This window comes from Suncus etruscus, chromosome 14 (genome assembly GCF_024139225.1).
Source record: "Suncus etruscus isolate mSunEtr1 chromosome 14, mSunEtr1.pri.cur, whole genome shotgun sequence".
Classification (NCBI taxonomy): Eukaryota; Metazoa; Chordata; class Mammalia; order Eulipotyphla; family Soricidae; genus Suncus; species Suncus etruscus.
Window position 1 is genome coordinate 20,034,032 of NC_064861.1, and position 13,553 is coordinate 20,047,584.

The following is a 13,553-nucleotide window of genomic DNA, read 5'->3' on the forward strand; positions in this document are numbered from 1 at the left end:
AGTATGAAGGTAAATCCAAATGGATTAAAGACCTCGATATCAGACATGAAACCATAAGATATATAGAACAACACATAGGCAAAACACTCCATGACATTGAGACTATAGGCATATTCAAGGATGAAACTGCACTCTCCAAGCAAGTGAAAGCAGAGATTAACAGATGGGAATATATTAAGCTGAGAAGCTTCTGCTCCTCAAAGGAAATAGCACCCAGGATACAAGAGTCACCCACTAAGTGGGAGAAATTATTTACCCAATACTCATCAGATAAGGGGCTAATCTCCAAAATATACTAGGCACTGACAGAAATTTACAAGAACAAAACATCTAATCCCATCAAGAAATGGGGAGAAGAAATGGACACTTTGACAAAGAAGAAATACAAATGGCCAAAAGACACATGAAAAAATGCTCCACATCATTAATCATCAGGGAGATGCAAATCAAAACAACGATGAGATACCACCTCACACCACAGAGAATAGCACACATCACAAAGATTGAGAATAAGCAGTGTTGGCGGGGATGTGGAGAAAAAGGAACTCTTATCCACTGCTGGTGGGCCATCTAGTTCAACCTTTATGGAAAGCGAAATGGAGATTTCTCCAAAAACTGGAAATCGAGCTCCCATACAATCCAGCTATACCACTCCTAGAATATACCCTAGGAATACAAAAATACAATACAAAAAAAATTCCCTTCCTTACACCTATATTCATTGCAGCACTATTTACCATAGCAAGTCTCTGGAAACAACCAAGATACCCTTCAACAGACGACTGGCTAAACAAACTGTGGTACATATACACAATGGAATATTATGCAGCTGTCAGGAGAGATGAAGTCATGTAATCTTCCTATATATGGATATACATATTATTCTGAGTGAAATAAGTCAGAGAGTGAGAGAAAAACGCTGAATGGTCTCATTCATCTACGGGTTCTAAGAAAATAAGGAGGAAATGTCACTCTTGAAATATTTGGAAGCAGAGATATTAAACAGCTATTAAATTGAGAAGTTTTTGTTCCTTAAAGGAAATAGTGACTAGGACTCAAAGGCCACCCACAGAGTGGGAGAAACTAATCACCCACTTTCCATAAGATAAAGGCTAATATCTATTATATATAAATTACTGACAGAACTTAAGAAGAAAAAATTTTAACCCCATCAAAAAAGGGTAAGAAGAAATGAACAGACACTACCTCAAAGAAAAAATAGAAGTGGCCTAAAAGCACAAGAAAAATTGCTACACACCACTAATCATCAGTGAGATGCTAATCAAAACAACCATCTCATACCACAGAGACTGACATACATCACAAAACTAGAACAATCAGTGCTGGCTGGGATGTGGAGAGATAGGAGCTCCCATTCACTGCTGGTGGGATTGCCTTCTAGTCCAGCCTTTTGAAAAACAATATGGAGATTTCTCAAATAACTGGAAATTGAGTTCCCCTATGATACAGCTATACCAATCTTAGGGATATACCCTGAAACACATAAACACAATACAAAAATGCCTTCTTCACATCAATATTCATTGCAGGATTATTTACGATAGCCAGAATCTGGAAACAACACAAATGCCTTTAACAAATGAATGTCTAAGAATGACCAATAAATGACTCTGACATATATGCACAATGAAATACTATGTGGTCATCCAGTGAGATGAAGTCATGAAAATTTCCTCTATGTGAATGAACATGGAAACTATTAACGCTGAATGAAATAAGTCAGAGGGAGAGAGATACACAAAAAATAGTCTCACTCATCTATAGCTTTTAAGAAAAATAAAAGACAGTATTTTAATAATATTCAGAAACAATAGAGATGAAGGCCAGAAGGACCAGCCTTGATATAAAGCTCATCACAAACTGTGTTGAGTGCAGTTAGAGAAATAACTACACTAAAATCTATCATGAAAATAGTTAAAATAATAGTGAGTGAGAGAAATAGAATGTATTTCTCAAATAGATGCAGGGGTGGGAGAAAATGGAGATGGGGTGTATTGGAGATGGGAATGTTGCGCTGGTGAAGGGGTGGTTCTTTTTATGACTGAAGCACACCTACAATCGTACTTGTAATCAAGCTGCTTAAATAAATGTATTATATTTTTAAGAAGACACAATAACATGAAAAATCTTGCCACATGTATATATGCCATAAGGTATAAGTATAAATTTGAATACTTAACTGGCAGGAGGATTCCATGATCACTAAGGTGGTTTCCCCAGGATGAGGCTCACCCATTGCACTCGGGGCATACTGATCCCTGCGATTTCCCCAAAAGTGGGAAACTCGACTGCATAATTTATGGTAGTGGGGGTCTGCATGTGTGCTCTCCCCTAAAAAATAAGAAATTTGACAGAGTTTTGGTATAAAAGAATGCAAGCTTTACCTCTTTAATGCTATTTCCTTTCCCTACTATTATTTCATTTGTAATCATATATTTTAAAAACGAAAACAATTATTTAAATGCATCAGATTTTAAAGCATGTCAGATCCCATGTATAGAAAATGTCCTATTATCCTTATAACAAAGGGTATTTTAATGATGGATGGTTACTACTATTATATCTGTTTTGATGTCAGAAGACTGATACATAAAAAATTTGCTTTTAGAAATAATATAACCTGACAAAATCTTTAAATATCTTATACAGTTCAAATTTCTAGTGAATATACTTTATAAAAGAAACACATTACCATGTTTTTCAAAAATTAATTTATTTAGTTCATGCCTAGTTTGCAATTCATATTAATTTCTGTTATAAATGCAATTTATTTATCTAATTTATCATAGACTAAAATATATAAAAAATTTCATGCTAAATTGGAGCACCGCATTCAATTTTGGCATTCCTGTGGGGTCCCTTAAGGATGCATTGGAAATAAAAATGATAGACATCAGAGATCTTTGAGAGTGTCTCAAAGCAATTAAAGATCAGAAGTCCTGCTCAAAACTTTTCTCTATGATGATTTTTCTGAACCAGCATTTCAGAGTCATATCAGAATAAGTTCATTTGAAATCATACAATTTTCTTTCACTACTCTTACAGCATCTCAGTTAGGAAGAAATTATTTTATTAACCCACTTAATGCTTTCATGTTTATGCCCTTCTCCCAGACTCTAGCAATGCTTTCTACAAATAATAAATAAAAGTGACAGTAATATCAATAGTCTCTATTGATATGGCTTTGAGCTAAATAAAAAGGCCAGTTGTTGGGTGCTGAAAAAAGGTAATATGATATGCATGTTACCCCTTTAGTATGAATATTGCAAACCACAGTGTCTAGAAAGAAATAATGAAGAGAGAGAAAGATAGGAAGAGAGAGATTTAAAAAAAAGTGTGTGCCATGAAGGAGTCAGAGAGGGTAGAGGAGGAGGAAGGGAAACTAGGAATGTTGGTGGTAGAAAATGATGAAGGGATGAATATTGAATATTTTTAACTGAACATCAATTATGATCAACTTTTTAACAGTATCTTACTGTGAATCAATTAAAAAATTCAAAAAAGCCAGTTGTGTATGTGTAAGAAATGCTTACACCTACTTTTCCAGGTGGTAGTTTTTTTTTTTCTTACTAAAAACCATACAAGTCCAATGTTGGCCATGATGAAGCTACTTAATTTATAATCAAGTGCTTGGATTGACAACAGGCTCATCATATATAGTAATGGTAAATGAAGGAAAATAAGAAAACTTGGATAGGCAATCTTATAATTTTACTAAAATTTAGCTAAATTGTTAGTCTCTAAGTTCTAAATTCACTGTCCTGCTGTTCCCAGGCCCCTCTGGCTCTAAAGACCCCTGTAGTTAAATAATAAAGCAAATCTTTACCATTCCTAGGGCCCCCTGATGCTGAAGGCATCTGACACTGTCCTGCTGCTCCCAGGTCCCCAGACACCTCTGCCCACCCCCACCCCCCCAGGACACCTGGCAGCCAGGCAATAAAACAATTCACACGGGCTCCAGTGAAATTTTGGAGGGGGATGCTAACCACATCTCTGAAATTCCATCTGAATGTGAGCTGTGATAAGCTTGGCCAGGGAAGGGGATTGTATAGTGTGAACTAAAATTTATGTTTATGTAGACCTGTGGAATGTTTGAAATGTAACCTTTTTGTAGTTTTGTGTAGCTTACAAAAGATGTAATGGAATTATCTGAAGAGTATATAAGCTGCTTGAAAGTTTGGGGCAGGGTCGCTCTCCAACCTAAGGAGACGGGCCCTGGAGTGCCAGAAATAGTCTGCTTGCTTGAGTTCGTGAGTCTCTTGGTATTTCCTTGGTTGCAAAGCCACTATCTTCTAACAGTAAATTTTCTTTACCTGCAACTTTGAAGTTAGCCCTCCTGAACTTCCAAGGGTAGAAAGGAAGAAAATTAAGAATCTAGTGATGGTGATCCTGAAAAATCCGGACGACCCGACCCCCCAGTTGCCCAGCACAGAATAGTGAAAAAGGCACGTGCTCAGCAAATTGCAGGCAAGTTCCAAGTTTAATCTGATCGATCAGAGGTTCGAAACGTGCTCAGAGCAGAGCAGAGGTTGCGAACCCCAAAGTCTGAAATCAAGGGGTTTTTATACAGTTTTCAGGTGGGCTGTGTTATTTTTACAGAGGAAACAGGAATGGGCTTTGATATGGGGGAATCCGGAGGTTTTGGGGGTAGGTGTGAGTAGGGTCCAGACTTCAAGTCTCCAAGTGAGCGGGATCCAGACATTAAGTCTCCAAGATGTCTTCAGCACAATTAATGCAGGGTCTGTAAAACCATGGGGAGCCAGCAAATGGATCAGCACCTGTAACTCAGTAGATAAAAGACAAGCAGGTAGTTAACACAGAGGGGAGGTTGAGGGGGGAACATTGCATTGCATGAGAAAGAGACAGACAACTCCCATCAGGAATGTGTAGGGGAAAATATGTTTTTCACTTCTTTCATTTCCCACTCCTTCTTGTTAATAATTCTAATCTTAGAATTAACACAGAAGTAACCGAAGTAACCACTGCTAGCCAAGAACATTGAAGGGATTTTGGGCAGACGGTTTCTCTTCTGTAACTACTTCCTGCTGAGGTGGGGCGGAGTTGGTTTCAGGGGTTAAGTTCAAGGTGCAGCAAGTGGTTACTCAGAGTTTTGTGGGTACTTCCTGATATTGCTGCCTTAGCACCATTAGCTTAACTTCCCCCACTTGAGTGCGGATAAAAGTTACAACTCTGTTTACGATACAGGGTCCTACTGCAACTATTAAGAGTACACTTAGCAGTGGACCAAGTAGAGGCAGGAGGTAGGGGAGGATTCCTCCCCATAGAGACCATAACGGTTGATCATAGAGTTCCTCCCTTCGCTTTGCTAATTCTTCCTGGTGTTTCTTTATTCTGTCTCGTACTATTCCGGATTTATTAACATAAAAGCAACATTCTTCTTGTAAAGCTACACACAATCCTCCTTTCTCGGCTAGGATTAAGTCTAGTCCCCTCCGATTTTGCAGGACCACCCGGGCGAGTGAGTCATGCTGGTCTTGTAGGTCCTGGATAGACTTGTAAACCTGCCGGATGTCTGAGGCCAGTCGATCAGATAACTTATTATACCGGTCCAATGAAACTCCTAACCCTGCAGCTCCCATTCCTAATCCTCCGACCACACCTAACGCAGCCAGCAGGGGTAGTAATACTACAGCCCTACGAGTTCGAGTTCGGTGTCCTCCCAGGAGGTCTATGCTGGGAAGAGGGACTGGTTCAGTTCCTGGGAGAACATCAATGTTGGGTAGCAGGAAGGCAGGTGCACAAATGCCTGTGCTATTTCTGGGTAACACTGGATAAGCCAAATTTCCTCCACAGACCCAGACCTGTCCTGGGGGGAGGCATCCCAAGTCCAACGAGACTTCGGAGATGTTAGAGCACCTTGTTGTTGGTACTTGCCCTAAATCTATGGTTAGTGAGTAATTTCTAACATAGCAAGTGGAGGAGTCAAATTCCTGAGGGATTACCTTAAAGGGCTTGGTATAGGTGCAGTTTGAAAAGCTACTTATATTTGGTTTAGGCACAGGTATTGCTAATGGCCAATCGTTACTCATTTTCATGCATAGCCAGCAGTCAGCCGCTAAGCTTGGGTTGGTTTGATTTAAGAGCTTGTGAGTGTACTTTAGAATCTCGTGTATATTTGAATCCAGATCCTCATTTAGCACCCTAGCTTGAAGGGAGGGGTGCTTGGGCCAGTTTGGCATTAGGTTATAAACTTCCTTTTCGGCCCATTCTATGGCTTCCTTTTCTTTTTCTTGATCTGTGGGCCCTCCCCCATCTGATATATGTAAAGGGGCCTTTAGAGGCCAGCAGACCACATCTCCAATATTTGCTAGACAATGTGCTGCCCCGTATGGAGTTTTAAAAGTTTCAGGACCCCATTCACCTCCAGTGCTCCCCTTGTAGGTATCAGTTAGTTTCGCCACCAGGTAGAGTTGGCCATTTTTAACGCACTGCTGATAGGTTTTATAGCACCGTGAGTGTACCTGAGTTAGCTCTACACATCCTGGGGGGCAGGTTCCTTTCGTGTCCGGGGGAAGGGGTTGGGGTTTTTGCTTACATACCCACTGAGCCTTGATTTCACCTGTGGAAGCTGTTGGCTTGAGCTGGAGATAGGCCGTTTTAGTGCCACAGTCGACTGCCTGTGTAGCTCGGTACTCAGGTTTGAACTGATGACCTCCGGGGCAGTCACAGGGGTTACCGTAGAGAGTCCTTAGCAGCTTTTGGTGTTCCACTGGCCGATCAAACCCCCCTAAGACTGGGGGCATTAGAAGTAACCACAGGAGTTGAGGCAGGAGGAGCAGTTTGCTGGCGTTTAAGCCGGATTTTGAGCGGGTTTTCTGCTCGCTCCACTGCCCACTCATTCTGATTAAATTCTATTGGTGCTGGCTTTAAATGTGAGGCGTGTATCCACGCCGCAATACCGTCTACCTTAACTGCAGTAGGGGTCGTGAGGAGGACAACATACGGTCCCTTCCACCTGGGTTCTAGTGTTAGAGCACGATGTCGCCGCACGAGGACTGAGTCTCCTGGCTTGTAGTTGTGTGGTACTGTCAGGTCCCCGGGCTCGTATGCCTGCTGAAGATTTTTCCAGATGCACTTTTGCAGCGTGGTGACAGCAGCCAGTCGGGCAGCCAAGGGGGAAGAGGAAGCAAGAGAAGGTTCATAAGTATCAGTTATAACTTTTACTGGGGGAGGAGCCCCATATAGGATTTCAAAAGGGGTTAAACTACACTGGGAGGGGAGAGGGGTGTTTCGAGCCCGGAAAAGGGCTGAAGGGAGGAGGGAAATCCAGTCACTTACGCCAGTCTCTAGAGATAATTTAGTTAAAGTCTCCTTAATAGTTCTATTCATACGCTCTACCTGTCCTGAGCTGTGGGGATGATAGGCACAATGTAGCTTCCAATTGATTCCCAGAGCCCTGGCCAATCCCTGACTTACCTGGGCCACGAAAGCAGGTCCGTTATCGGACCCGATTACCTGGGGAAGTCCGAACCTGGGGAAAATATCATCTAGAATTTTCTTAGATACCATTTGCGCAGTTTCATTTTTACAGGGGTAGGCTTCTACCCAGCCGGAAAAAGTGTCCACAAAAACTAATAGGTATTTCAGTCCATATTTGGTGGGCTTGATCTCGGTGAAGTCAATCTCCCAGTGCTGTCCAGGTCGTGTTCCTCTTAATCGTTTTCCCATTTGGATTCTTCCAGGGTAGGCATTTACCAGCTGACATGGCTGGCACAACTTAACAACTTGTTCTGCAAGTCTTTTTATTTCCTCGGGGCGCGTGTCCCCCAGCCAGTCTCTTGTAATTTCTAACATTTTCCTGGGCCCTAGGTGGGTGAGGCGATGGAGTGTTTTTAGGTACTCTTGAATTCTTGAAGTTTTCTCTTGTCTAGGTACTTCCTTGAGTGGCAACAACCTTCTTGCCTCTGGGTCAGGCTCTTCTATTTCTTCCGGATCTAGTTCAGCAATTTTTGTAGTTTTCCACTCCGGCTTGAGTGGAGGTATAGGGATGTCTTCTCTGACCCATACTAATGCCTCCTCCTGAAGTGGCCTTGGTCCTGCGACGGGGCAGGGCAGTAGTCCCTCAGCTGCAGCCTTTGCCTCTGCATCTGCTTTTCGGTTCCCTGCTGCTACTGCTCCATTTCCTTTTTGATGTCCGGGGCAGTGAACGATGGCCAGTTCTTTGGGGAGTTGAAGGGCAGATAATAATTCCAGTATTTCCTTTTTATTTTTAATGTCCTTTCCCGCTGAAGTCAGCAGCCCTCGTCTTTGATAAATTATGCCATGGACGTGGGCGGTTCCAAAAGCATACCGACTATCTGTGTAGATGGTGGCTTTCTTCCCCTTTGCTAATTTTAAAGCTTTTGTTAATGCAATTAGTTCTGCCCGCTGAGCAGAAGTTCCATCTGGCAGCCGTTGGGCCCAAACCACTTTATGATTGCTTACTACTGCTGCTCCGGCTCTTCTTTCTCCTCCTTTTACAAAACTGCTCCCGTCTGTAAACCATATCACATCTGATTGCTTTAACGGCTGGTCCTGGAGATCTTTTCTGGTACTGCTTTCCTCAGCCAGTATGTCTTGGCATTTGTGCAGTACCGGCTCTGCTTCTTCTTCAGGCAGCAGAGTGGCCGGGTTTAAGGTGGCGGGTACTCCGATATGAATTCTGTCTTTGTCTAGCAGAATACTTTGATAGTGTGTAATTCTTGCGTTTGAGAGCCACCGGTCCGGAGGCTGGCGGATGATGCTTTCCAGTGCATGTGGGGCTACTATAGTTAGCTTTTGCCCAAGGGAGATCTTGTCAGCATCTTTTACCAAAAGGGCCGCGGCTGCAATTGCCCTAAGGCACTTGGGCCAGCCACTGGCTACTGTGTCCAATTTCTTTGATAAGTAGGCAACCGGTCTTTTCCACGGCCCGAGTGTTTGGGTTAAGACGCCTCTGGCCACCCCGCCTCTTTCTTCCAGAAATAAAGTGAATGGCTTACTCACATCAGGTAGAGCCAGCGCTGGGGCGGACAGCAGGGCCGTCTTGATTGCATCGAAGGCTTGTTGGCAATCAGGAGTCCATTCAAATGCTGCATCTCCCTTTGTGAGATGGTATAGAGGTGCTGCCAGGTTGGCAAAACCCGGAATCCATAAACGGCAAAACCCTGCTGTTCCCAGGAACTCACGCAGCTGTCGCCGTGTTGTTGGTGGCGGGATTTGGGCAACTACTTTTTTCCGAGCCTCCGTCAGCCATCGTTTGCCATCACGTAGGGTATATCCTAGGAACGTTACCTCCTGTCTGCATAATTGGGCCTTCTTGGCAGAGGCCCGGTATCCCAGCTGGGCTAGCTCTTGTAGCAAATCTAGAGTGGCTTGCCTGCAACTGCCCTCGGTTTCGGCAGCGATCAGCAGGTCATCGACATACTCTAACAGAGTTACCTGTGGGTGTTGTTCGCGAAAAGCACTTAGGTCCTGATGCAAAGCTTCATCAAAAATGGTGGGGTGTGGGGGGAGGTCAAACCCTTTGTTGATGGTCTCCAAGTCAAAGAATGATTCCCAAAAAGATAAATTGAATCCCATTCTTCCGTCCCCCCTTTTGGGGGAGACTTTGATAATAATGTCCGGAGTAAATAATCAACGAATGCACCAGATTAGGGGACCAAAGGTTCAGCAAAGAAAGTCTTTTGTCAGTTGCAGCCAGCTCCAAAAAGCAAACTGAACAAGCCGTCAGTTCTGGCAAAAGAGCTCCCTATGCCTCCCCAACAAGCTTTTTATTTCATTCCTTAATCACCCCCACCTGGAAGATCCAGGTGGGATGACAGGCAAAAACATTATTATAACAATCACACAACAATAATGTGGGGGGAGGTCAAACCCCTTGTTGATGGTCTCCAAGTCAAAGAATGATTCCCAAAAAGATAAATTGAATCCCATTCTTCTGTCCCCCCTTTTGGGGGAGACTTTGATAATAATATCCGACGTGAATAATCAACGAATGCAAAAGATTAGGGGGCCAAAGGTTCAGCAAGGAAAGTCTTTTGTCAGTTGCAGCCAGCTCCAAAAAGCAAACCGAACCAGCAGTCAGTTCTGGCAAAAGAGCTCCCTATGCCTCCCCAACAAGCTTTTTATTTCATTCCTTAATCACCCCCACCTGGAAAATCCAGGTGGGATGACAGGCAAAAACAATATTACAACAATTACTCAACAATTCCCCCTTTTTTGTAAGCAAACAATAATAGTATACAATACAATACAATACAATAATAATATACAATACAATACAACACTACATAATTACAAATACAAAACTTTAATGAAATATTAAATACTATAAAATTAAAAACATTAATTTCAATTAATTAAAAACATTTAGTTACACTAATCATAAATTAAATATACTTTAAAAGATTTTAGTCATAAAAAAATACAAATATATAAGTTAAATTTTTTTTTACTAGGTTCAAAATTACTCTCAAAAAATAAGGAGTATAGAACTCCTAAAAGTCCAATCAAAGACATTTGATGAATCAGGAAAGACGAGTTGTAACTTTATATAGAACACAGCACTGGAACAGTTAATGATGTATTCCTCAGTTCGATATCAGGAGGCTTGCAATTGTGATGAGATTCCTACAAATAAAACGTTAAGAACTAGGAAGAAAAGGGGAATTATGAGAAATAATAAATTAAGGCATAAAGTGTCAGGAAAAGAAAACTATAAACAAAAATTAGAAAACTGATAAACATGCAAATACATACTATACAAAATTATGGGAATAACACTCATTTATAATCGCCAAAAATATCTATTAGACAGGAATCAAAATAAAGCCAAAGAAAAATTTGAATTAAATCAAAAAAAGAAAAAACGAAAAAACACTTTGAAAATATAATAATGAAAAAACTGTTTAAATGAATATTTCAAAATAACAAAAAATTATAGTAACAAAAAAAATTTTAAATCAAAGTCAAGTGAATCTAGATGATCAAGAATTTCATATACACCATAACCATAACATTCTATAATGCAAATATGAAACTATAAATGTATTATAATCAGTCATCAATAATGAGCACTGTGAACAGAGTCTACCCAAAATTATGGTTATATCAAAACTATAATTATACCTTCATCTCAAAATCTATGTTGAGAGCAATAAAACACTGATGTTACAATGAAAAGTCAAAAGTTGCCAAATGAACATATATTGATACACAATCATAAAGCAACATTAAAATGATTAAGAATCTTTCTTTCATATAGGTCTTAAGTAACATCAATATATTGCAAAATCTTCTAATAAATAGTAACCTAAAACAATACTGAAATTAAGGCATAAATACATCATACAAACAACCACAATAGGGATTCATCGTATTCATTCCTATTAAGAAATCATACCTAAAAAATGACCAGTAAAACATCAATGATAATTGACAAATAAAGGAAATGATCATTAAGTCTTCATAGTAGATCTCTGAGAAATATAAAACAAGATATATGCTGCTGTAGATTTTACCGATGCAATAGGGATTTTCTTGATCTTCTTATCATCAAAATTGATCCAATACTGTTCTGTGGCAATTTTACAATATGAAGTACAATGTCCATAATGAACTTGACCAAAATGATTTGATACTGATGATAAATTATATTTTTCAATATTGTTATTATCTTCTTTAGTGAATTCTGCTAAATTGAGGTCTTCCAAAGGAAAATCCACATAAGTGTATAATTTTTTAATCTGTTTTCCATCAAAAGCAAAACGTTTCAAATGAATTATCAATACGGGAGGTATTTTCCATAAATGTTTTCTTTGAAAAATTCCTTTTAGTGTTGCAATTATAACAGTGAATTCTATTGTTATCTCTCAAATCATCTTCTTTAAAAAACTCAACAAGGCATTCCTGTAAAGTACATTTATCTGCAGATTTGACAGCCAGGGACAACTGAACAAATGTTTCATAAACCTCAGACTTTTGGTAACATGTAAGACACTGTAGTGTAGATTTAAACTGTCCTTGAAAGGTATCATAGATAATAGATTTGCAAACTCTAAATTGTTCATATTTATCATTGTCTATAAAGTGTACAGTTTTATCTGTTATTGAATTTTTAAGCAAATCTTGATGTAGTCCTTCTATAAGAAACATTAATAATTCGTGAGGATCCTGTTGGTTGTGTCCAGCAAATTGGTCATTGAGTAAACTTATTGTTGCTTTGAAATTTTCAGGATTGAAATACTTATGGCATCCATTTCCCATGATTTTGATAAGATGACCAAATTCATCTGCTAATTTACCTTTATGTCCCTTTGGATTTTCTCTGTTAATATCTTTTTTATAATAATCTTGATAAAAAATACTGAGTCAAGTCTGTAATATTATACAAGCATTGCAATATTGAATTCATGTAACATGAGTTACCCAAATTTTGTAATCCAGTGAAAACAGGTTTCCGTTTTTCTGTTTGTAGTCCAGACTGTAAGGATTTTTCACTTTTGTCAGATTCATTGAGAATATGAGGTATGAAAGTTGATCCTTCACTTACTTTCCCAGTCACCTCAGCAGCACCACAACTGTCAATATCTTGAGCACTCTGTACTTGATGTGGGGAGGAGTCTATAGTCCCAGCAACCTGACCTTGATCATCAGTGCCAGTCCGATTTCTAACGAGACGCAAGGGGACCCAAAATTTCTTAGGAGGGTTGTCATTTGTAGAAACATAAGCATAACCCCTCCCTCTCAAGAGGAGATAACCAGCAATCCATTTTTTATCCTCTTTTATCCAAATTGGAATATTTGTTGTTTCTTGTCTCTGATTATCTTCTTTAAAATGCTTTTCCCCTGCTGTATAGCTCTCTCCCTGAGGTAAATTTAGATAATTTAGTGTAATGAGAGTCAAAGATAACAGCTCCGTTGGCATTAAACCTCTTTTTCTATTCTTTTGCAACTGAGTTTTCAGAGTTCTATGGGCTCTTTCCACAATTGCCTGTCCTTGACAATTGTGGGGAATTCCTTTAAGATGTTTTATCTGCCATTCATTACAAAAAAATTCAAAAGTTTTACTTATATAAGAAGGTCCATTATCAGTCTTAATAGAATACGGAATACCCATAACAGAAAAACATTGTAAAAGAAAACTGCAAACTGCCTTAGATTTTTGAGAAGACATAGGAATTGCCCAAATAAATCGAGAATATGTATCCACTACCACATGAAGGTATGGTTTTTTGGGAAATAAGTCTGTTTGAGTTACATCCATTTGCCACAATTCGTTAGACTGCAAGCCTCTTGGATTTGCTCCTGCTATATGAGTCTTTTGTGCTAGCGGGGCACATATGTTACATCTTTTTATAATTTCTCTCGCTTGCCTCCATGGAATTTGATAATTTACATGTAAACGACGAGCATTTGTGTGTAAGGCTGAATGTTCCTCTACAGGTGATTTAAATATAGGCATTGCCAACAAATCAGCAGTTTTATTTCCTTGAGCCATTGGCCCTGGAAGGCCTGAATGAGCTCTAATATGTGTGATGAAAATAGGTTCA

At 39.8% G+C, this 13,553-nt stretch overlaps 1 non-coding gene and 1 pseudogene across 1 annotated transcript; one reads left to right on the plus strand and one right to left on the minus strand.

The window, feature by feature from the left end:
- The window catches only part of LOC126028313 (DAZ-associated protein 2-like), a 73,030-nt pseudogene that overhangs the window by 23,352 nt on the left and 36,125 nt on the right, over window positions 1-13,553 (minus strand).
- On the plus strand, window positions 2,193-2,355 carry LOC126028863 (U1 spliceosomal RNA). The gene has a single exon (XR_007502560.1). It is a non-coding gene; the product is annotated as a U1 spliceosomal RNA (small nuclear RNA).